The sequence below is a fragment of the Mirounga angustirostris genome, unplaced genomic scaffold (assembly GCF_029215605.1).
Source record: "Mirounga angustirostris isolate CCGP_5_RB_7025 unplaced genomic scaffold, mMirAng1.0.hap1 SCAF_1, whole genome shotgun sequence".
Lineage (NCBI taxonomy): Eukaryota > Metazoa > Chordata > Mammalia > Carnivora > Phocidae > Mirounga > Mirounga angustirostris.
The window spans coordinates 180,247,683-180,274,120 of record NW_026991709.1 but is presented as its reverse complement, the minus strand read 5'-3'; the positions used below and the strand labels follow the sequence as shown (position 1 = coordinate 180,274,120).

Below are 26,438 nucleotides of genomic sequence, written 5' to 3'. Positions count from 1 at the left end.
AACATATTATGAGCAACTCTATGCCAGCAAATTAGATAACATGGAAGAAATGGATGCATTCCTAGAGATGTATCAACTACCAAAACTGAACCAGGAAGAAATAGAAAACCTGAACAGACCTATAACCACTAAGGAAATTGAAGCAGTCATCAAAAATCTCCAAAAAAACAAAAGCCCAGGGCCAGATGGCTTCCCAGGGGAATTCTACCAAACATTTCAAGAAGAACTAATACCTATTCTTCTGAAACTGTTGCAAAAAACAGAAATGGAAAGAAAACTTCCAAACTCATTTTATGAGGCCACCATTACCTTGATCCCAAAACCAGACAAAGACCCCATCAAAAAGGAGAATTACAGACCAATATCCCTGATGAACATGGATGCAAAAATTCTCACCAAAATACTAGCCAATAGGATCCAACAGTACATTAAAAGGATTATTCACCACAACCAAGTGGGATTTATCCCTGGGCTGCAAGGTTGGTTCAACATCCGCAAATCAATCAATGTGATACAATACATTAACAAAAGAAAGAACAAGAATCATATGATCTTCTCAATAGATGCAGAAGAAGCATTTGACAAAGTACAGCATCCTTTCTTGATCAAAACTCTTCAGAGTATAGGCATAGAGGGTACATACCTCAATATCATAAACCCATCTATGAAAAACCCACAGTGAATATCATTCTCAATGGGAAAAAACTGAGAGCTTCCCCCCTAAGGTCAGGAACGTGGCAGGGATGTCCATTCTCACCACTGCTATTCAACATAGTATTGGAAGTCCTAGCCACAGCAATCAGACAACAAAAAGAAATCAAAGGCATCCAAATCGGCAAAGAAGAAGTCAAACTCTCACTCTTTGCAGATGATATGATACTTTATGTGGAAAACCCAAAAGACTCCACCCCAAAACTGCTAGAACTCAAACAGGAATTCAGTCAAGTGGCAGGATATAAAATCAATGCACAGAAATCAGTGGCATTCCTATACACCAACAACAAGACAGAAGAAAGAGAAATTAAGGAGTCGATCCCATTCACAATTGCACCCAAAACCATAAGATACCTAGGAATAAATCTAACCAAAGAGGCAAAGGATCTGTACTCAGAAAACTATAAAATACTCAGGAAAGAAATTGAGGAAGACACAGAGAAATGGAAAAACGTTCCATGCTCATGGATTGGAAGAACAAATATTGTGAAGATGTCAATGCTACCTAGAGCAATCTACACATTCAATGCAATCCCCATCAAAATACCATCCACTTTGTTCAAAGAAATGTAACAAATAATCCTAAAATTTGTATGGAACCAGAAAAGACCCCGAATAGCCAGAGGAATGTTGAAAAAGAAAAGCTGGCGGCATCACAGTTCCGGACTTCCAGCTCTATTACAAAGCGGTCATCATCAAGAGTATGGTACTGGCACAAAAACAGACACATAGATCAATGGAACAGAATAGAGAGCCCAGAAATGGACCCTCAACTCCATGGTCAACTCATCTTTGACAAAGCAGGAAAGAATGTCCAATGGAACAAAGACAGTCTCTTCAACAAATGGTGCTGGGAAAATTGGATAGCCACATGCAGAAGAATGAAACTGGACCATTTCCTTACACCACACACAAAAATAGACTCCAAATGGTTGAAAGACCTCAATGTGAGACAGGAGTCCATCAAAATCCTAAAGGAGAACACAGACAGCAACCTCTTTGACCTCAGCCGAAGGAACTTCTTCCTAGAAACATCGCCAAAGGCAAGGGAAGCAAGAGCAAAAATGAACTATTGGGACTTCATCAAGATAAAAAGCTTTTGCAAAGCAAAGGAAACAGTCAACAAAACAAAAGACAGAATGGGAGAAGATATTTGCAAATGACATATCAGATAAAGGGCTAGTATCCAAAATCTATAAAGAACTCATCAAACTCAACACCCAAAGAACAAAGAATCCAATCAAGAAATGGGCAGAAGACGTGAACAGACATTTTTCCAAAGAAGACAACCAAATGGCCAACAGACATATGAAAAAGTGCTCAATATCGCTCGGCATCAAGGAAATCCAAATCAAAACCTCAATGAGATACCACCTCACACCAGTCAGAATGGCTAAAATTAACAAGTCAGGAAATGACAGATGTTGGTGGGGATGCAGAGAAAGGGGAACCCTCCTACGCTGTTGGTGGGAATGCAAGCTGGTGCAACCACTCTGGAAAACAGTATGGAGGCTCCTCAAAAAGTTGAAAATAGAGCTACCATATGATCCAGCAATTGCACTACTGCGTATTTACCCCAAAGATACAAAAGTAGGGATCCGAAAGGGTACGTGCACCCCGATGTTTATAGCAGCAATGTCCACAATAGCCAAACTGCGGAAAGAGCCAAGATGTCCATCGACAGATGAATGGATAAAGAAGATGTGGTATATATATACAATGGAATATTATGCAGCCATCAAAAGGAATGAGATCTTGCCATTTGCAACGACGTGGATGGAACTGGAGGGTATTATGTTGAGTGAAATAAGTCAAACAGAGAAAGACATGTATCATATGATCTCACTGATATGAGGAATTCTTAATTGCAGGAAACAAACTGAGGGTTGCTGGAGTGGGGGGTGGGGTGGGAGGGATGGGGTGACTGGGTGATAGACACTGGGAAGAGCATGTGCTCTGGTAAGCGCTGTGAATTGTGCAAGACTGTTGAATCTCAGATCTGTACCTCTGAAACAAATAATGCAATATATGTTAAGAAAAAAAAAACGAATTAGAAGAAGGTAGCGGGAGGGGAAGAATGAAGCGGGGGAAATCGGAGGGGTAGACGAACATGAGAGACGATGGACTCTGAAAAACAAACAGGGTTCTAGAGGGGAGGGGGGTTGGAGGATGGGTTAGCCTGGTGGTGGGTATGGAGGAGGGCACATTCTGCATGGAGCACTGGGTGTTATGCACAAACAATGAATCATGGAACACTTCATCTAAAACTAATGATGTAATGTATGGGGATTAACATAAGAATAAAAAAAAAAGAAATCAACTGAGTGTTGCTGGAGGCGAGGGGGGTGGGGGGATGGGGTAACTGGGTGATGGGCATTAAGGAGGGCACATGATGTAATGAGCACTGGGTGTTATATACAACTGATGAATCACTAAATTCTACCTCTGAAACTAATAATACACTATATGTTAATTAATTTAAATAAATAAAGAGCGAAAAAGACAGAAAGAAGCTTTTTAGATTGTTAGATTAAGAAGTTTCTTAGTTCTTAAAGCTTCTCCATTCACAGCACAAGCTATGATGATATTCTGCTTACATCAAGTATCTTTTGACAACAACATGAATGTGGCCCCTAAAGACCTTTTTATACCTACCACCTATTTATCACCGCAATTCAATTAGGCAAAGTCTTATTACCATAATCCAGATCAGAAGTTGGCAAACTTTTTCTCAAAAGACCAAACAGTAAATATTTAGGCTTTCAGGGTCAAGCAGCAGAATAAACACTATCATATCCATGCCTAAATAATCATTTAAAGTGACCATTTAAGAATTTAAAGAATATTCTTAGCTCATGGGCCCTACAAAAGGACACAGTGGGCCAGATTTGGCCCAAAGGCCATACTGACCTGTTCCTCTAATCACTGAAATTATTTATACAAAATTCCATGCAGTTTTTCACCCAGAGTCCAGAAATCTACAGTGTTTATAGGTACAAGATGCAAAATAACCACTGGGATCTTCAGGGTTTTTTTGCAGGTAAATGCAATTAAGGAATATTGATAGACACATTTGTTCAAGAGGTTTTTCAAAATAACAGAAGGGAGAATACACTGTGTTCTTACCCTATTGCAAAATGGTAATAGTGGTATTAAGCAACAGAGAAAACCATTCTAATTGATATCACCAGTTAGATAACTTTTATATGCAGTTTTTCCTTCTCTAATTGACATTTTATAAATGGTATCTGCTTTGTAAGTGTTCCATTTTGATTTATGCCAATCTGTTGGCATTACACATGAACTAGAAGAAAATATGGAGCCTTCTGCTTCAAGTATCCTAATTTACATGCTAAATCAGAAGGTCAAAATGAATCTTTGTCATGTTTAGAGCCCTGTACATTGGCCCAGAAATAAAAGGCAGCCTGGTGAATTTTTTTTCCTGGCAGGAAGGATAGTTCTTTTCTTAGAAAAGAAGCAAGTAATAACAATGTAAGTTCAGAACAACAAAGTTGTTTCTAGTGCATTAGAAAATAAATACTATGGAAAGCGCTTTGGTGCAATAAGGAGGACTGTACTTAAGTTGAAAATTGTGCTTCATTCTGATAGTAGTTGAGCAGCAGATGGCCTGAAGTTATCATAAATATGTAAGCTCCAGAAGTACTCTGCATTGAAGAGCAGCCAAAACACAACAGTGTTGAACAACACAGAGCATAGAGAGAACAGTCTGACACATCCAGAAGAATGAGAATCCTTTCCCCATAGTCTGATTTCTAAGCACAGTAGAACATCAGAGACATCAGCCAGCTTTTCCATGCTGCAGTGACCACGTGGCAACCTCATTGTTAAAGGTTACATAACAAGGAAGTTAGCCTTTTTCTTCCAATTAAATTACCACATTTGCACAATACAGAACTTGAGCTAGAACTTCAAGTGCTTTCTTTGACAACTTGCTGTCAAAATCCCAGCTTACTCTTAAGATAAAGAGCTGAACAATGCAATGGACAACTCTAATGGGATGGTTTGCTTTAGCTTAAGTATAACTTTCCCCCTTCTCTAGGTACTATGACTTTTTTCCTTGCTCCTATCTACCTAACTGAATACCTGAAATGCTATCCAAAAAGATCTTCATTGAAAATTCTCTTCATTGCTGAATTACAAAGGTAGCTCATTTCCTATCTACTGTTGCTACAGTCATAATATTCTCTACAGGCTTGAATAAATAAATACATGTGAGATCCATCCATCTCCTCGTTAATGCCTATTATGTACTGTATTAGAGAACCACAGATACAGAGATGAATGACTTAGAAAATACTCCTTTCCCTGTGTTTCTACAGAATTGGTATGAAACTGCTGCCTTCTTGCACTCCTCTAAATAGGAGAAGGAGATATTCATTTGACAGGTACAATGATGAGAGTCCAACATCCCTGATCCCCAACTCTGTCCTAGGCAAAGTTGATTTGTTCACAACTGCTGTGTTGATGTGGTCTTCCTGTGTTCAAGGGGTATGAGAAAGGCCAGGATCTGCCACATTGGGTTACATGGATAACTAGGGAACTGTTCGGCCATGGGTGAGTCCCAGGGAGGAGACGCAGGGTGGGGAGAGAAGTATCAACACGTCTATCTGAGCTGGAGGTCTGAACTTCATTCTCTAATCATGTTTTACCAGAGGTATAGCTGATGTTTTGATGTTTCTCTGCCTCATCTGTTTGTTTTTCCTTAGGATCAGTAAGGGGGGCGGGAGGGTGGAGGAGGATAGGACTCAAAAAAAAAAAAAAAAAAAAGAGGGATAGGACTCATGGTACCAACAGATAAGATTCCTGCCCTCAAGAAGGTGAGAGCCTTCAAGGGTCTTTACTTTTTGTTTTGTTTTGTTTCAAACATTTATATAATTAAATCATGCGTAGAAAACATCTATCCCCCTTCTTCAAGAAACATGAATTCAATGCAAACGCTTTAAAGAAACTACCTAAGAATGTGGTCTCTGGATAAATCAATACATAAAGGGCATTAGTTACATATAAAATATATAAGTATTAGAAAATAACTCACAAACAACCAATTGGGTACACAGTATCTTGAATTTGGGTGACCTTAAGTACATGATAACATTCTGAACACTGCAGAAAAGCAGTGCGCCAGTGACCTGGGCAGCATTTCATTTTATAGTTTATGCCTTGGTGATCAGGAGGCAGAGAAAAACCCTTTCAGTAAAGTCTGTGACACGGTATTTTCTTTCCAAGTAAAAAGAAAAATGGTTTTCCTCAAATTCACTAGTTGGTAGAAGACACTCTTCTACTGGTTCCCACACATTACACTTGTCTGCTTTAACAACTGTCAAAGGCATCAAACAAGAAAAATATTTTACTTCAAGTGACATTTCTAAGGAAGAACAAATAAGCCCCAGCCATTTAGTTCATTATTCTCTCTTATATACCTAAACCATGTATTATATATTCTGTGGTTCAGCTTTTATTATAAAAAGCTTACCATCCAGGACTTGGCCAAGAGGATATAAGCCTTGCATGCAAGATTTGACCAAGAATGCACAAGACTGATGATACACAAATGTCATCGATAGTCATTCCATCGTTGTTTAAGGAATGCTAACAAGTACCAGAAACTCTTCTAGGAGCTGAGAATAGGCGAGTGAACAAAATCAAGTCCCCACACTCACTGTGCTTCCACCTTAGTGATGGACAGGAAGAGCTGAGCACATCAGCCATGTCAATCACAACACCTGCTTACTCGCTCTCTCAGCCCGCATTTAATTCTCCACGATCTTGTGCCTCATTTCCTACAACTGACTGGTCTAGAGTAGCTAACCAATAGGCTGGCTAGTGACTAAGACCTATGGTCTGGTATTAAAAAACAAAACAAAACAAAAAAACCCCACCAAGTTGAGTTGATCTTCTTCCACTCCTTGAATTTGAACTAAAGATGAGCAAGAGATAAGGCAGTTAGCAACGGCAGCTGAAGCTGAGAGTTTATGATGGCTGTCTTTCTGTAAGGAGGACAGGGAGGTCTTATTAAAGGCAAATGTAGCTGATGTTATAAGACGGCAGAAACAATGAGTGAGCAGAAGCAATGATGAAGAGCAGCAATAATTCCCAACTCAGAGCCAGACTGTCCATCAGTAGACACTTTGGAAATATATGGGGCATTTCAGGTTGTCCCAGGAATTGGATAGACAATGATGCTTGATATCTTGCAATACTCTTGAAGTCCTGCACAGAGAATTGTCCTGCGATCTACAGGAGTTTTAATACCCTGCAGGACATTCATTTAGGTGAAAATCTGTTTGTAACTACCAGGACTTAAAGGCTGACTCTACTTTGCATATAAAGGTGGAGCGCACTAACATGTCAATCTAGGAAGGACTGCCCTGTTTTGTTCAGAGCTTTAGCAAGAGATGCTCACCATTTCAGGTAGACCTACTACCTACACAGGACTGCTCTGTGTTAAGTTTCCCGACTTAACACACCTCTGCTGATTTGCATCCAAAGCTAAAGTATCATGTCCTCTGGTGTTGTCATTCCTGAGAATTTACATATTGAACTATAGAGCATTCTATTCCTTTTTGTTTCATCCTTTATAACAGAGTAAGACATTGCAGTGGAGGGTTTTTCTTTATGTGCATACGTAGATAGTATTACTTGCGAATTTTGGCTTAAAACAGTAAAAGAGGTGCTGAAAAATATTTGTTAGAAAAAAAGAGAATTGGATCTGATGGGGTTGAAACCAGCCAGAATGGAGAAGAAGGAACATACAGGAGAAGGAGAGTATTCCAACACAGAACCATTCACATCCATGAGCAAGCCTCTAAAATGGCCCTTTCAACCACAGCTTCCAGCTGGTGCTAGGCCTTCAACCCTCCACCTCGGTCAGACCACCGCAAACACCTCTTGTTCCCTGTTCCATGACCCGTGTATCTATCCAGCTACCATGATAATCATTCTAAAATGATCATTACTATTATCTTTGTCTTACTCAAAAGCTTTCCAAAGTCCCAAGTTACCTTAATGTACTCACAATCTAGACCCAACCAATACTCCTAAAATAAATTTTCTGCCTACCCAAGCCCACTGAATGAGCCACCCTAATCTCTACTTTTCCCTAAATAGGTCACAAGCCATCCCAAATCTCATCTTCATACCTTTGGCTTCTGGTTTCCCCATGGCAAAGCCCATTCCCACCTCTAATTCTAAACCCTTTATCTTTCCCTTATGGCTCAACACAAATTCCTTATTCAGAAGTCCTAAGTGATCATTTCTTCCTCTAAAAACCTAGAGGGAGCCATTAAGTATGACACAGTAGTCCAAATAGGGTCTCTTACATTACAATAACAAGCAGCCCCACAATCTCAGGGGCTTACAACAAAGATTTACTTCTCACTTATGTCAAATGTTCAATACAAATCAACACTGCTTCTGGCTCCTTGTCATCTTCATTCTAGGACACAAATCAAGGGAGTGCCTTCATCTTGAAACTGCTGCTCACTGTGACAGAAAGAAAAGAGAACATGGGGATTCCTGATTTAAGGAAGCTTTTGCTCAGAAGATCCATGTGTCACTTCCACTCATATTTCATTGGCTGAAGCAAACCATATGACCAAACATGATGTCAGTGAGGCAGGGAGAGAAGAAACAACAAATATTTTCAGATTTTCAAACAGTATTAAAATCTTTAATAAATGAATCAGCTTGCATAGTGAACACTTCCTAGCAATACCCTCATACCTCTAGAGTATACGTTTCATGGTCGGCAACAAGCCATTTATTGGTATTCTATTCTAATATGATGATAGCAGTGGATTTGAACATTTTCAACTCCAAGTCGAAACCCTGAAAGAACTGTTGATCAGTATACATCAGAACCAATAATGTCTCTCGGATTGCCAGTTTGTGAATTCAGTTTACCAATGCAATTAAATTCTAGTACAACAAAATAAATTGGACATGAATTTAAAGTGCACTCTAACAGTATAGGGATTGTAGTTATTTGTCCAGAAATATGTTTTGTTACTAATATAATTTGGCTGGGTTTGTTTCGCAGTTTTGAGATCGACAAATTTAAAATCATGAGATATGCGGTATTAAAATCTCACTACACGTACAAAATTAGGAGCAATGCAAACCCTCCGCAATTAAGCAAAACATGAAGAACTTCATTTCATAGTTGGTGAGCCGTGGAAAACTACAAACTGCTCACACTGCACCACAGGAAGGTGCCAATTTAGCTGATCTGCGGACACCCACTGACTCTTTTAGTACTGCGGAAACTGATTCACAAATTATGTTACTCACTATCGTGCTGTAGCTTTCACAGTCAATACTTACAAATTAAAATTACTTTTAATTCCATAATAATGTCATCCATACATCCAGTGACGCTGAAAAACATGGTCAAAAATCGATAACTTTTGAACTACTGCCAAAATATATATCATGCTGTTCATTTGGGTACAAACTCAGAGCTGTTCAAGATAATATGGAGGAGGGGCGCCTGGGTGGCTCAGTCGTTAAGCGTCTGCCTTCGGCTCAGGTCATGATCCTGGGGTCCTGGGATCGAGCCCCGCATCGGGCTCCCTGCTCAGCAGGAAGGCTGCTTCTCCCTCTCCCATTCCCCCTGCTTGTGTTCCCTCTCTCGCTGTGTCTCTCTCTGTCAAATAAATAAATAAAACCTTTAAAAAAAAAAAAAGATAATATGGAGGAAATAAACACAGCATCAAAGCAACAGTAAGATAGGACGGCTGTAGATTTATGAGCCGTGAAGTTAACCTTTTTTTTTTTTCCCCCGGGAGAAAACAAGTCTTGGAAGTTATGCGTTATGAATTAACGTGAGTTCTTCACATATCGCCCCAACGATAAACCCCACCGCCACCCTGAATGTTAAATCTTTCCACAGGGATGAAGGCCATGAGGGCACATTCCCGATAACTACATTTCATTCAGGTGTTTTGCCCATATACCACTTTTCATCCAGAAGAAAAATGAGAAAATATTGACATGTTTAAACCATGGTAAGTACCTAACAGCTCTCTGTCTTCTATTTAAAGACACAGCTGTCAAATCCATCACTTACAGAGATATTTGAGAGTGCTCCTCCAGTAAATCTGTGATGAAAACTGCCTGTGGAAAACCTCTACTGGTATTAATTTTTACAATCCTATTGAGCCTCATGTTAACAAAAATGTATTATGCTTGCTCTATTTATACAGCAGGTGTGGAAAGCTCTGGAAGGCTACTTGGTTTCTTGTGGCTGCCATAGCTGTCTTTCCAAATTTTCCAGTGAAAACAAATACTGACTTGAAAAAAAAAAAGTAATCCCAAAGGTGAGGAGGATGTAAAATATTAAGTCAAGCCAGTATCACAAACATCTGCATGCCTACTATGTGCACCGCAGTGTGCCAGATTTAAGCCTAAAATCCTCACTCAATGAGCTGTTTGATAAGCTATCAAATAAGCAACTGTCTTATGAACTCCGACTGAAGCTCATTTGTGTATATGGCTCAGGGAAAATGGTCAGCACAATTTAGTGGACCTTCTGACTCCTTCTCGGTCAAGAAAATGTTGCTAACTGCTGCTATTTACCCAAAATTACCTCTAGGAGGCAACTGCACTGAAATTCTTGCACCGCTTTTCATTCCTGTTGTTGTGTTAGAATGCTTTGCTAATATGGAATTAATTTCACACTCACCTCCCTAACCGTACCATAAAATTGTTTACTTGCCAGCTCTTCTCTCCTGCTCAGTTTGTTTTTACAAATGATGTTTCAAGCCCCCATCAACTCAACTGGGTTTATAAGACTGGCTTTGGCCTTTTGCAAATGAAGCAGGGCAGTCATTGCCTTGTCCTCTCAAACCTATCACCCCTTCAGCCCCAAGGAATTTACAGAAGATATTCACTGACTCTTAAGAGTTAAGGTCTTGGGAGTTCACCACCCTTCCTGTTGTCTTTTCATAATGCCCCTGGTCAGGGATTCACACCTGAATTCACACCGAGGGGTGCACAGTCAGAACTGGTGGGAGGTGGGGGGTGGGGAACAGGGTAAGTGAACTTGAGTGGGGACAAGTTACATCTTTATTCCACTAATCTCACACTGAATGTAGCAGCAACGTCAACGATGAATACGGTCAATGGAACACCATACTATCAGCTGTGCTGACGATTTCTGTCACCAAAAGAAATCATGGATCTTCTCATCTCACATTTCAATTGTGCCAGATGTGCTAGGATATTGTTTACGTGCATTCCTACTTCAAAGTTACAGTAGTTATGAGGCCTGCCCCAAGAGCTTTTTAAATGTGTTACTGAAGTTCAAATACCACCTTACATCACACTTTTTAAAATATTGGATAACTGTATTTCAATATAACGGGTTTTCTTGGTTGTAGTACTGATTTTATTTTATGAATTAAAAACATAGTGCATTTCCTGGGGGCACCTGGCTGGCTCAGTCAGTAGGATATGCAACTCTTGATCTTAAGGTCATGAGTTCAAGCCCCACACCAGGCCTAGAGCTTATTTTAAAAATAATAAAATCAGAATGGAAAAAAAATGGTTAAGATGGTAAATGTTACATTTTTTTTTTAATGTGTTTCCTTTGTTGTAGTGCTGATTTTATTTTGTGAATTAAAAACATAATCCATACGTAATATCCTGCCAAAGGGGCCCATGGCTCAGAGAAAGAACTCCGGTGATGTGGTATGGGGACAGTTCTCAGGACCGGGAAAGAAACTGAAGCCGGGAGAGGCTCCGTGGCTGCTCTAAGTTATTCAAAAAATAGGAACAGTAGCTACCACCCAGATCATTTTTTAATACCTACTGTATTTGTTTCCTATTACTGCCATAACAAACTACTTTAAATTTGGCAACTTAAAACAATACAAACATTATTTTATTACTCTGCATGTCGAAGTCCAAAATGGGTCTAATTGGGTTACGATCAGCATTGACAGAGCCACAATCCTTCTGGAGGCTCCAGAGAGAAGCCATTTCCTTGCCTTTTCAAGTTTCTACCAGATGCCCATGTTGCTTGGTTCATGGCCCATCAAGCTCCACATCACTCTACTTCTGACATCACATCTCCTTCTGCTTCTGACACTCCTGCATCCCCCTTTCACTCATAAAGACCATTGTGATGACGTGGGGCCCACCCGACTCATCCAGGACAATCTCCCTACCTCTAAATCCTTAATTTAACCACACCTGCCATGTCCCCTTTTGCCACGTAAAGTAACCCTCACAGCTTCCAGGGATTCGGATGTGGAGCTCTTTGGGAAACCTTATTCTGTCTACCACACTAACCCTATTTCCAGCTATGCTTTACCTGGTAAAATAATCAAATGAGTTTGAAATGATCTTCAGCATAAAAAACAGAGAGGCAAACCATGAGAGACTCTTAACTATAGGGAACAAATGGAGGGTTGCTGGGGGGGGATTTGGATGGGGGTTGGGCTCAATGGGTGATGGGGATTAAGGAAGGCACTTGCTGGGATGACCACTAGGTGTTTTATGTAAGTGAGGAATCACTAAATCCTACTCCTGAAACCAATACTACACTATATGTTCACTATCTTGAATTCAAATAAAAACTTAGAAGAAAAAAAAGTACCTTCAGAATTGAGAATTTTGAGGTTTTAAATTCAGAGTTCAAGGTCACAAAGCCAGCAAGCGACAGAAACAGGACTCGGTTCTCTTAGCCACCAGCCTCTAACAAGAGCTACTTTGGGATGCCTATTATGTGTGAGCTCTTTGCGCGTTCAATATCCCCCTATCCTTTATCCTCCAGACTTGCTGTCCTACATTCTCTAGACCTGCCCTCACTTAGCCTTGAATGCAGAGTTTAATGCTTTCTTTTGAGGCTTTTGGGAGCCTAGTGCCTTCACTGCCATGTCCCCAGTCAGTCCAGAATTTTATTTTTATTTATCCAGTATTAACCTTACCTTAATGGACATACTTCAGAGTAGGGGGAAGCAAAAAGGAAAGGCTCACTTAGCAGCTTCTTTATCTCTCCCCATAACTCATAAGAATGAAAACCCAGCCTTGAAGGGAAGGCCTTTCACTCTCTGTGAGCCCTTCTCCAGGATATGTCAGGTGCATTCAATGACCAGTTCTGCCCTTCTGGTCAAGGCTTTCTTTTGGATTCTACTGGGAACGTGGTGAAGGGCCCATCCCCGCTCTCAAACAGTTTACAACCTAAGGGATGCAAGCAGGAGGAGGCAGTAATCAATCAGTGTAAACCTGACCATTAGACAGGGAGGGACACGGCCAGTGACCCAGGCTGGTGGTCAACATTGTGAAGAGGCTCTTAAGAAATCAAACTAGAAGGACCTTCAGAACAGGCAGGAGCCCTGCAGAATGAAGAGGTGAGAGAGCACTGCTGGGCAGGAATAGAACACAGAGGCTAGAAATCATGGCATAGTTCAGGGAAGCGTTTTATTTGGGCTGCAGAGAAGAGGGGAGAGAGGAACAGAACACTGAACCTGGAATCAGAAAGCCTACTTTGAGGAGCCAGCTCTGTCACTATCTGTGTAACCACAGTTACTTGATTATGCCAAGCTTTCTCATCCATAAAAAAATGGATAATATGAATGTTAGTTCTGAGGGGTGTTATGCAAAATAAATAACATGATGTAAATGCGTCTGCAAAAGTGTTCATCTGCATTTGAGGGTACTATAGGGTAGTGAAGCATTACCTGGAAAGAAAGGGGAAGAGGAGACATAGTGCAGATGGGCCCCCACTCATGATGGTTCTACTTACAGTTTTGTGACTTAGAGATGGTGCAAAAGCAATACACACTCGTGAGAAACCGTATTGAATTATTGAATATGGATCTTTTCCCAGGCTAGCAATATATGGTAGGATGCTCTCTCGTGATGCTGGGAAGTGGCAGCCCCAGCTCCCAGTCAGCCATGCATTCGTAAGAGTCAACAACCAATACACTTTCAACCATTCTGTACCCATACAGTCATTCTGTTTTTCACTTTCAGAACAGTACTCAGTAAGTTACATGAGATATTTGACATTTTATTCTAAAATAGGCTTGGTGTTACACGATTTGGCTCAACTGTAGGCTATTCTAAGTGTTCTGAGCACGTTTAAGGCAGGCTAAGCAGCTTAAGGCTAAGCTATGATATTCAGAAGGCTAGGTGTATTAAGTACGTTTTTGGCTTATGATATTTTCACTTTATTATGGGTTTATCAGGACATAACCCCATTTTAAGTCAAGGAAGATCTGTATAGTATTATCAACAGTCTGAGGAGGCTCAAGAATAATGAAAACACACCTTCCTTCTGAAGATTCAATCCTTTTCTACTCGGACCTTTTTTACCCAGTAATGTTACGAGAACAACCAGATGTAAGATAAAATAACAGGTCATGTATTATTTCAGAAGAGTTCCATTTAAAGGAAGTTACCTAGTGCTCCAAAGACTTGAGAATAAGAGCAAATTCAGCATATATACCAGAAAGAGTCTAGAACTTTCCATGACTGAAACCTAACTCTGTATGAAACATACCACCCAAGGTTATAGTAGCATGTCTGTCTAAGAAGCCTCAGTAGAAACATCAATGTAAAGATTATTCTGAGTAACTAAAGCATTCAGGTACTTGTAAATAGACGTGAAAATAAGAAGTTTTCCTTAACATGAGTCTGTTAAGAATGAACAGTCCACAAACTTTTTAATCAGTGTGTAAATATTTAATTTGTTTGGAAGAGCTATTTTTCTTAATTCCTTTGTCAACTTTGAATAAAAGTTTCCCTTAACTGAGATCTACTCTTAAAATTTCATCAACAACTACAACTACTTTGCTGTCTACAGTCTAAAAAAAATAAAATAAAATGATAACTGCTTTCATCTCTTTACAAAACATAGCAGAGGAATACAAGACTAGTGTCAAACGCACACTGAGGTATTCCTATTCCAAGCTGCAAGATCTTAGGTAAATGGCATCCTCAAGTCTGAGGTGCCTCATCTATAAAACAATGATAAAAATATGAAGATTACATGAAACAATTATTATAAAGCTTCTAACACTCAGATGGGTTGCAGAGACATGTATTCCCCACTCCTCATAATTCATTAGAGCTAATGACCACCCTGGCTTCTCCTCCCAGACTTCAAGAACCCCTCTCTAGAAGAGGAAGGAAGACTTACACAACTGGCTGATTGGCAAGTTTAGAGAGAAGGAAGGCCCACCTGTGGTAGGATCTGCTTACCTGAACGTACACTAACATTCTGATCTGCTTGTGTCTGTGCAGTAAGGAACCCACCCCAACCAGGCCTGGTAAATAAGCCCATCTGATTTAAGAGTAGAGTATGGGCAAGTCCACTCTGCCATGAACCCAAGGCCACATTCTTTACTCCTGCCATTATAAAGAGTAACATTGAAATTTTAGTTCTTTACCTGTATAATTTTTGTTTGAATTTATTACTTGGTTCTTGTAGCTGGCCAGTTAGCTCAGTTGGTTAGAGCATGGTGCTGATACTTGGTTCTGAGTTCAGATACATGGGAAAGAATGTTCTTTACTGTGCTCATACAACCCAAATAATAGGCACATAATACTCACTGCTATTACACCATCATCACCAAAACCCTCCTACCTGAGCTTCACCAATTTATATCCTGGTGCCTTCTTGACATCTTCATGTGAGTAGCTAATAAGCATTTCAACTCAACATATCCCAAATCCAACTCCTGATAACTACTTCCACTCCACACAGAAAAGGTCCTGTTCTTCCCATATCCTTCCTCATCTCAGAAACAGCAACTCCTTCTTTCTGGCTGATCAAGCCAAAAAATATTTGCATCATCCTTGATCCCTCTCTTTCTCTTCCAATCCACAGTCCATCTGTCAGCCAAGTTGTGTTGGCTCCATTTCACATTTTCAGCATCTACTCAATTCAAATACCATATCTCCCGGTACCACCCTCATCCAAGGCACCCCTATTTCTTGCCAGGAATTATTTCAACAGCCTCCTTAGGGGCCTCCATGCTTCTGCTCTGGCCCTCCCACATATCAACACACCGCCAGAGTAATTCTTTTCAAGTTCAAGTCAGAAAATGTCTCCTCCTTCTCAAAACCCACCAATGTCTCGCACCTCACTCAGGGTAGAAGCCAATATCTTCACAATGGCCTACGAGGCCCAATACGGTCCACATCCCCCACTGCCTGCCATATGCACTCCACTTAACTCTCCAACCTTACTACCTATTTCTTCCCCTCCTCCCTCAGAGCCTTTGCATTTGCTGTACCCTCCCCCTAGAACACTTGCTCCCAGTCATCCGTGGGTCTTTGTCTAAATGGCACCTCCCAGTAAAACCTTTCCCGATGACCCCATTTGAAACAGCACCCTTGCTCACACCCACCCTGCTCCCCCAACCCCTCGACTCTGTCATTTTTCTTCTTAGAACTCATCACCATCTGATATTTACGTTTTCTGTTTGTTCATTGTCTGTCTCCACTCGCTAGCATTAAAAGTTCCTGGAGGACAAAGACTTTGTTTCCCCAGAATGAGAACACTGTCTGATACACAGTCAACAACACCCAAATATTGGTTAAACAAACAAATGAAAAAAAAAATGAAAAAAAACAAAAAACAAATAAATGAAGGAGATGGAGGCACATGATACAAATGTCTTTCTTCCTTGCCTGTGGCCTCTAGAAGGCTTGATAATAATAGATACCTTGAATAAACAAACCCCAAAATTCCAAAATTGCGAATTTCTCCATCTAAGGTAAATTCGTGAAGTTAGCTCAAGTTATAGCACAGAGAGAACATTTTTGTGGGAAGTTTCACTACAAAGCCCCAACGTCATGTGGCAGTCTTGCATGGGTACCAAGTTGGCTTGCAGGTACCATAATTAGGTCACTGGGGGTGGGAATGCTCAGCAATGATAAAGGAATCTGTATGTCTTCTCAGTTAGTCTTCCTGTCGCTTCCACAGCTGTGCCTTCCCTCTTCCTTCTTCAGGATCAAAAGTCAGACTCTCAGCCATTCAACAGCATCTTTACTTCAGTAAATTCCTGAAATGCCCTGAAATGGGCAGTCATTTTGTCTTCTTCATGTACCCCTCTTTAAAATTTGTGATTCTTCAAACACACCTACAAAATTGCCCTTCCCTTTGTGTCAGAAGAACCCCTTGCAAATTATAGAGTGTTTTCTAATAATATGCAATCTTGTTACCCCCAAAACAAAACAAAACAAAAAAAAACCATTCCAGCAAGGTCTGCAAATTTCATTTTTAAAATCTTATTAAGTGGGCGCCTGGGTGGCTCAGTTGGTTAAGTGACTGCCTTCGACTCAGGTCATGATCCTGGAGTCCCGGGATCGAGTCCCGCATGGGGTTCCCTGCTCAGCAGGGAGTCTGCTTCTCCCTCTGACCCTCCCCCCTCTCATGTTCTCTCTATCTCATTCTCTCTCTCAAATAAATAAATAAAATCTTTAAAAAAATAAATAAAAAATAAAAAATAAAATCTTATTAAGTATTCTAAAATGAGCAACTACAGAGAAGAAAGAAGAAAAGGGTGTATTACCCTCTCGGGCCCCTTATCTCTTCTGACTGTTGGCATAAGAACGCACTGCTGACTGTGTTTTGTAGGAACTCCCCATCATAAGAAAATGGTGCTTTTGTCTTGAATCTCTTGCCCCAGAAATAATCCTGATTCCTCCATCCACCACAGTGGTTTGTCAAAACATAATACTGAGAAGGAACTGAAGGATCAAAATTCAAAGGGGGTCCTAACTATTTAAGCCACAGGGAACAATGTGGGTCCCTGCAAATGGTACCTATCAAATGTAAATGAACTGCTGCATATGAAGCAGCCCGAGTACCAAGAATCTTGAGCACCAAGGAGCCTATATGTACCAACATCTGGCTTCTAGGACTTATACCGTATCATTGGCTGAATTATTTACCTTTAAAATCACTTTCTACAAAACACTAACATTAGAAGTGGCAAATCATAAACTAACCATTCATTCAACAAATGTTTATTGAGCACCTACTATGCTCCAGGTACTCTCCTAGGTAGTGAGGATAGAGAAACCACAGAACAAACGAATTCCTGCCCTCATGGAGTTTACATTCTAGTTGCCCTTCAAAAAGAAAAGTTATTTCCAAAGCGAGATTCGTTGCCAGTGTGGAACCCACTTTGTATAGTAGAAAAAACACTAAGTTTGGAATCCAGAGGTCAGGGTTCAAGTCTGGACAATGCCAACTGGTTGCCTTGCATCCTTGAGGAAGTTCCTTCATTAACTTTCCAGATCTTTAGTTTTGTGTATTATACCAGGATACAAAGGATGAAGGAAAGCACCTAGCAAATCACCTGTCATATGGAAGGTGCTGAATATTTCTAAAGAATAGTGATAATAATTGGTATGACTCTCTAACCCAGAACTGGAAAATTATGGCCTCAGGCTAAAACCAACTGGCCATCTGTTTTTGTAAACAAAGTTGTATCAAGACAGACATTTGTATATAATCTATGGCTGCTTTCATGCTCCAACAGCAGATTCGAGCAGTTGTTACAGGCTGTTGACCGCAAAGCATCATACTTTTGCTCTCTGACCCTTTAGAGAAAAAACTTGCCAACGTAATCCTGGCGTTATGCCAAATGATCCAAGAACAGGGACCAACAGCATCACCCAGCAGTGGGTTTGAAAAGCAAAATCTGAGGCCCCACTCCAGACAGGAGTCAATCCACTTTTAGCAAGATCCCCAAGTGTGAATCCTTTGACATGGAAGGCTGGGAAACAGGGCCATAGAGTGTGGCCATGACAGATGCTTTTTTTTTTTTTTTTTTTTTGGGTAGCACTAGATTTATTGAACTGTGCCTTACTACAGGCGCTGGGGCTCACCCATGGTGCTCTTGACGTATAAAGCCCAGACATTCTGCCAATTGTTCTTGAGCAAGGACACCAGGAATTTGACCGCTAAGTGGATGTTGTACACAAGCTCGTCATCTGTCTTCACATGGCCAACAGCCACTGCCAGACACAGCACCTTCTTCATCTGGAATTTGATGGTGGACTTCACTTCATCCACTTTGGCCACCATGTTCTCATTGTGGGTCAGCAAGGAAGGGAACTTGCCAGCCTTATTCAGGCCTGGGCCCAGGATTCGTGGGATCTGCTTGATCAGAGATTCTGAAGCCAAAAAGGCATCATAGTTCTTGACCAGCTTCTTGACTAATTTCTTATTCTTGTTGAGTTTCTTCAGCACCTCAATGTCCATGTCGGGAATATCCACTGCCTCGGCCTCATCACAGTGCTGCTGATCCCCCAAAACACACACAGAGAACTTGGGGTGGGGAGTGGATTTAAGCCTGACGGTGCCCTAGAAGCGTTTGTCCTTCTGAGGGTCATAGTTCTTCAGGCTGATCTGCAGCTCCACCATTTCCAAAAACTTCCAGGGCTTGCACTGGTTCCCGTGCAGGACTTCCCACAGCACATTGTACAGGGTGTCATGGGAGACTTTGCTGCTAATGGTTCTTTGCGCCGCAGTAACCAGAAAAGAGACAGATGCATTCTTGCCCTAAAATGATTGGGTCAATATCAACCTTCCCCTTCCTACCATTCTAGCCAATAGCTGGATTCAGAACAATGATTTTATACCTTAGTGAACATCAGAATCACATATACAGCTTGTTGGAAATAGAAACTCCTTAGGCTTCCCTCTAGTGATTCTGATTTAATGAGTCTGAGGTGGGGTCAAACAATCCAAATTTTTTAAACTAATACCCCCTGAAGATATTCAGACGTAAGTGATCCCGGAACATCACTTGGGAAACACTTAAGAGTATGCTTTTATATCGTGTAGAGTTGGGCCAAAAATCAAAAGCTTCATTCATGCCCATTGTTACTAACATTTTTCTTGTATTTTTTTAAAGATTTTATTTATATATTTGACAGAGAGAGAGAGAGCACAAGCAGGGGGAGTGGAAGAGGGAGAGGGAGAAGCAGACTCTCCACCGATCAGGGAGCCCACTGTGGGGCACAATCCCAAGACCCTGGGATCACAACCTAAACCAAAGGCAGACACTTAACCAACTGAGCCACCCAGGCACCCCATCATTTTTCTTTTAAATACTGAAAACAGCACCAGAACATTGGTCAGCAGTAGTTTATTGCAAAGTAATGACTCCATGGCTGTCCAGGGGTTAAATGCCTTACCTCTCAGCTACTACTTCACCACCATTATTGTTTTCAGTGACAAGAATCCATTTTCATATGTTCATGACCTTATTCAAGGAACTTTACTGAACACCAGAGGTTTGTAAGGCATCATTCTAGGTAGATTGGGAGTCCAACACTGAGGGACCCACATAACATTCACTCCTAGCACAAATATCCATCCAGGGCCCGCTCCATAGCGAGGTCCTGCTCTAGGTCAGGGGTTGGCAGAGGTTTTCTCTAAAGAACCATATAGGAAATATTTGAGGCTTTGTGGGCCACGTATTTTTACTTCAGGGTTTTTTTTTACCCCTTTTTTAACACTTTAAAATGTAAAAATCATTCTTGCTTCTCCTGCAATACAAAAACTAGCTATGGGCCAGATTTGGCCTGTGGGTTGTATCTTGTACATCCCTGCTCCAGGTGATGGAGCTACAGTAGTGAATAAAACAGACAGGAGACCCTGCCCTCTAGGAGACCATCCTCTAGCAAAAGGATACATATGATCAACAAATTAATGGATTAAAATGTAGATAGGAAGTCAGTTCAGTAGAAAAATAATAAGTAGGGACGCCCGGGTGGCTCAATCAGTTAAGCGGCTGCCTTCGGCCCAGGTCATGATCCCAGGGTCCTGGGATCAAGTCCCACATCGGGCTCCTTGCTCAGCAGGGAGCCTGCTTCTCCCTCTCTCTCCCTCTGCTTGTGCTCTGTCAAATAAATAAAATGTTTAAAAAAAAAATAGTAAGGGGATAAAAAGTGACAGCAGAAGACGACTTTTAACAGAGGGTGGCCAAGAAAGGTGATATTTAAGCAGAAATCTGAATGAAATAGGGATACAGATACAGCAGGATCACAGATACACCAAGGCCTGGTCAAGTTAATTTTACTGGTTAGTTTTACTGGAATTTTAAAAACAAAAATAAATAGAACACTGGCTTTGAGAAAAAAAAAAAATATCATTATGGGGAATAATGTGAACACCACATGAGAACACAGGAAAACAACATCCAAAACAAATAATTCATAATAAAAAGGGCTTCGGGCACAAATATTAATAGTCAAGACAGAAGTGAAAGTTTTACTACATGATATACATGCAAATATTTCACACAGGTCCTGAAAAAGTCAGCACCAACTCAAGCTTCATTAACACTCAGATGCAATTCACAACCTTTTCATATTGAGAAATGCTCCCTGCCTCTTAAAAAATCATTTGAATTCCTTCTTTCCCTGACATATGGCCTGCCACTCTGCTTTCCAACCTCCCGTTAATCCATTAGAAGCATTAATTTTGAGATCAGTTGATCCTCACTCTAGAAGGTTGTTGCAAAGCTGATATGAGGAATTCTTAATCGCAGGAAACAAACTGAGGGTTGCTGGAGTGGGGGGTGGGGTGGGAGGGATGGGGTGGCTGGGTGATAGACACTGGGGAGGGTATGTGCTCTGGTAAGCGCTGTGAATTGTGCAAGACTGTTGAATCTCAGATCTGTACCTCTGAAACAAATAATGCAATATATGTTAAGAAAAAAAAAAAAAAGAAGAAGGAGGAGGTAGCGGGAGGGGAAGAATGAAGGGGGGGAAATCGGAGGGGTAGACGAACCATGAGAGACGATGGACTCTGAAAAACAAACTGAGGGTTCTAGAGGGGAGGAGAGTGGGAGGATGGGTTAGCCTGGTGGTGGGTATGGAGGAGGGCACATTCTGCATGGAGCACTGGGTGTTATGCACAAACAATGAATCATGGAACACTACATCTAAAACTAATGATGTAATGTATGGGGATTAACATAAGAATAAAAATTAAAAAATTTTAAAAAAAGTTTGTTGCAAAGGAGTGCCTGGTCTTTGGAGTTACAGTTAAGGGGGAAAATTAAAGGACACCAACTCTGTCAACTGGCTAGAAGTGGCAGAGGTCAGAGAGACCATCAGCTAAAGTCACAGAGGCACTGGGCTGAGATATAAGGACAATGGGAGTGACCCCTGATGGGTCCACCATGAAAAAAAGTTGTGCACACAGAAAGATGGCGGAGGACTAGGAGACCTGGATTTCATCTGGTCTCAGGAATTCAGCTGGATAGGGATCAAACCATTCTGAACACCTACAAACTCAACAGGAGATCGAAGAAAAGAAGAGCAACAACTCTCTGAACAGAAAAGTGACGCTTTCTGGAAGGTAGGACGTGCGGAGAAGTGAATCCGAAGCAATATTTGGGAGGCCAGACGGCGGGGTAGGGGTCTCCGTTGGCCAATACCGGCAAGTGATAGAGCTGTGGAGCACAAAATGGGAACTTCTAGAAGTCCGCTCCACTGTGGGATGTAACTCCAGTGGCTAAGCGGGGGGTGAAACCCTCGCAGGACAGTGTGGTCTCGGGACCCTCGGGGTCACAGAAAGACCGGGGGTGTCTGAGTGCGGCAGAGCTCCCAGGTATCAGGGCGGGGAAGCTGGCTGCAGAGATGGAGCCCAGGCACAGGCCCTCAGCTCAGGGTTGCCATAAACCATGATCCACAGCACAGTCGGGCCACTGCTCCTCCAGCAGGGACCCAACAAGCGGCAGATCCGGGGAGACTCCCCTTCTTCCCCCAGGAGGAGCAGCGTGGGAGCACACCACAGGGATCTGCTGGGTTTGGAGACTCCACATGGGGTCGGGTGCCAGAGATAGAAACACTTGGTCACAGGCCGGGTGAGCACACAGTGTGGCCGGAGACCGGGGAGACGGGAGAGACTGACAGCTTTTCTCGGGGGCTCACTGAGGAGTGGGGCCCCGAGTTCTCAGCTCCTCCGAGACGGAGATTGGGAGGCCGTCATTTTCACTCTCCACCTTCAAAGCTGTATGGAAAGCTCAAAGGGAACAAAAGCTCCCGAGAGCAAACCGGAGTGGATTACTTAGCCCGGACCGGCAAGGACTGGGCAATTCCGACTCCAGCAAAGACATTTGGGAACCACGGCAACAGGCCCCTCCCCCAGAAGATCAGCGAGAACAGCCAGACAAGACCAAGTTTACTGATCAATGAGAACAGCAGAACTCCGGCGCTACGGGAATACTGCACATAGAATCCATGGCTTTTTTACCATGATTCTTTAGTCTTTGAAAGTTAATTTTTTTTTAACGGTTTTTTTTTTTTTGAATTTTTCTTTTTCCCTTTTTCAACCAACATCTTATCAATCCCTTTTTTAAAAAACATTTTTATTTTTCATTTTTAGAGTCATATTCTATCCCTTCATAGTAGTTACCTGTATTTTTGGCATATATATGTAAGTTGTTCTATCTTTAAAATTTTGAGAGTTTCTTCTAACAGATCAAAATATACCCTAAATCTCTAGTGTATAGTTTTTTTCTACTCCCCTGCCTGATCACATTCTCTCCATTTTTTTTCTTTTTTTTTTAAATCCTCTTCTTTCTTTTTTCAAACAACTTATCAATTCCTTTTATAAAATATTTTATAATTTCCATCTTTACAGTCATATTCCCTCCCTTCATCGTATCAACCCTTATTTTTGTACATATATAAGTTTTCCTTTCTTTAAAATTTTGAGAGGCACTTTCTTCTAACAGACCAAAATACACCCAAAATCTAGTGGGTGGCAGTGATCTATATACCAGGCTGATCATATTTGATCATATTCTGGGTTTTTTTTGTTTGTTCTGTTTTTGTTTGTTTTTATCTTTATCTTTTTCTCTTCCTTTTTTTTTTTCTTTTTCTTTTTTCTCTCTTTCCCTTTCTTTTCCCACTGCTTCAGGTCTTTCCTGATTTGTTTAGAGTATATTTTCTGGGGACATTGTTACCCTGCTAGCATTTTGTTCTCTCATTAATCTATACTCCTCTGGACAAAATGACAAGATGGAAAAAAATCACCTCAACCAAAAGAACAAGAGGTAGTACCGACTGACAGAGACCTACTCAATACGGACATTAGTATGATGTCGGATATAGAGTTCAGAATCATGACTTTAAAGATACTAGCTGGGCTTGAAAAAAGCATGGAAGTTATTAGAGAAACCCTTTCTGGAGAAGTAAAAGAACTAAAATCTAACCAAGTAGAAATCAAATAGGCTATCAAAGAGGTGCAGTCAAATATGGGGGCGCTAACTGCTAGGATAAATGAGGCAGAAGAATGAATCAGTGATATAGAAGACCAAATGATGGAAAATAAAGAAGCTGAGAAAAAGAGATAAACAACTACTGGATCACGAGGGCAGAATTCAAGAGATAAGCGATACCATAAGACGAAACAACATTAGAATAATTGGGATCCCAGAAGAAAGAGAGAGAGAGGCAGAAGGTATATTGGACCAAATTATAGCAGAGAACTTCCTTAATTTAGGGAAGGAAACAGGCATCAAAATCCAGGAAGCACAGAGAACCCCTCTCAAAATCAATAAAAATAGGCCAACACCCCGACATCTAATAGTAAAACTTACGAGTCTCACAGACAAAAAGAAAATCCTGAAAGCAGCTCGGGAGAAGAGATATGTAACCTACAATGGTAGAAACGTTAGATTGGCAACAGACCTATCCACAGAGACCTGGCAGGCCAGAAAGGACTGGCAGGATATATTCAGAGCACTAAATGAGAAAAATATGCAGCCAAGAATACTATATCCAGCTAGGCTGTCATTGAAAATTGAAGGAGAGATAAAAAGCTTCCAGGACAAACAAAAACTAAAGGAATTTGCAAACACGAAACCAGCCCTACAGGAAATCTTGAAAGGGGTCCTTTAAGCAAAGAGAGAGCCTAAAAGCAACATAGACCAGAAAGGAACACAGACAATATACAGTAACAGTCACCTTACAGGCAATACAATAGCACTAAATTCCTATCTCTCAATAGTTACCCTGAATGTAAATGGGCTAAATGCCCCAATCAAAAGACAGAGGCTATCAGATTGGATTAAAAAACAAGACCCATTGATATACTGTCTGCAAGAGACTCATTTTACACCCAAAGACACCCCCAGATTGAAAGTGAGGGGGTGGAAAACCATTTACCATGCTAATGGACACCAAAAGAAAGCTGGGGTGGCAATCTTCTTTCAGACAAATTAGATTTTAAACCAAAGACTGTAATAAGAGATGAGGAAGGACACTATATCCTACTTAAAGGGTCTATCCAACAAGAAGATCTAACAATTGTAAATATCTATGCCCCTAACATGGGACCAGCTAATTATATAAGGCAATTAATAACAAAAGCAAAGAAACACATCGACAACAATACAGTAATAGTGGGGGATTTTAACACCCCCCTCACTGAAATGGACAGATTGTCTAAGCAAAAGATCAAAAAGGAAATAAAGACTTTAAATGACACACTGGACCAAATGGACTTCACAGACATATTCAGAACATTCCATCCCAAAGCAATGGAATACACATTCTTCTCTAGTGCCCATGGAACATTCTCCAGAATCGATCACATCCTAGGTCATAAATCAGGTTCCAACCGGTACCAAAAGATTGGGATCATTCCCAATTTAAGACCGCAATGCTTTGAAACTAGAACTCAATCACAAGAGGAAAGTCGGAAAGAACTCAAATACATGGAGGCTAAAGAGCATCCTACTAAAGAATGAATGGGTCAACCAGGAAATTAAAGAAGAATTTAAAAAAATACATGGAAACCAATGAAAATGAAAACACAACTGTTCAAAATCTTTGGGATGCAGCAAAGGCAGTCCTAAGAGGAAAGTATATAGCAATACAAGCCTTTCTCAAGAAACAAGAAAGGTCTCAAGTACACAACCTAACCCTACACCTAAAGGAGCTGGAGAAAGAACAGCAAATAAAGCCTATACCCAGCAGGAGATGAGAAATAATAAAGATCAGAGCAGAAATCAATGAAATAGAAACCAAAAGAACAGTAGAACAGATCAATGAAACTAGGAGCTGGTTCTTTGAAAGAATTAACATGATGGTATAAACCCCTGGCCAAACTTATCAAAAAGAAAAATGACCCAAATCAACAAAATCATGAATGAAAGAGGAGAGATCACAACCAACACCAAAGAAATACAAACAATTATAAGAACATATTATGAGCAACTCCATGCCAGCAAATTAGATAACCTGGAAGAAATGGATGCATTCCTAGAGATGTATCAACTACCAAAACTGAACCAGGAAGAAATAGAAAACCTGAACAGACCTATAACCACTAAGGAAATTGAAGCAGTCATCAAAAATCTCCCAAAAAACAAAAGCCCAGGGCCAGATGGCTTCCCAGGGGAATTCTACCAAACATTTCAAGAAGAATTAATACCTATTCTTCTAAGACTGTTCCAAAAAATAGAAATGGAAGGAAAACTTCCAAACTCATTTTATGAGGCCACCATTACCTTGATCTCAAAACCAGACAAAGACCCCATCAAAAAGGAGAAGTACAGACCAATATCCTTGATGAATGTGGATGCAAAAATTCTCACCAAAATACTAGCCAATAAGATCCAACAGTACATTAAAAGGATTATTCACCACGACCAAGTGGGATTTATCCCTGGGCTGCAAGGTTGGTTCGACATCCACAAATCAATCAATGTGAT

The 26,438-nt window shown here is 40.9% G+C and overlaps 1 protein-coding gene and 1 pseudogene across 2 annotated transcripts in view; both read right to left on the bottom strand.

Annotated features, from left to right (window-relative positions):
* Positions 1 to 26,438, bottom strand: part of TAFA4 (TAFA chemokine like family member 4) — a 200,844-nt gene that overhangs the window by 81,071 nt on the left and 93,335 nt on the right. The gene's annotated exons all lie outside the window — the stretch shown is intronic.
* On the bottom strand, positions 18,566 to 19,583 carry LOC123862996 (large ribosomal subunit protein uL1-like; annotated as a pseudogene).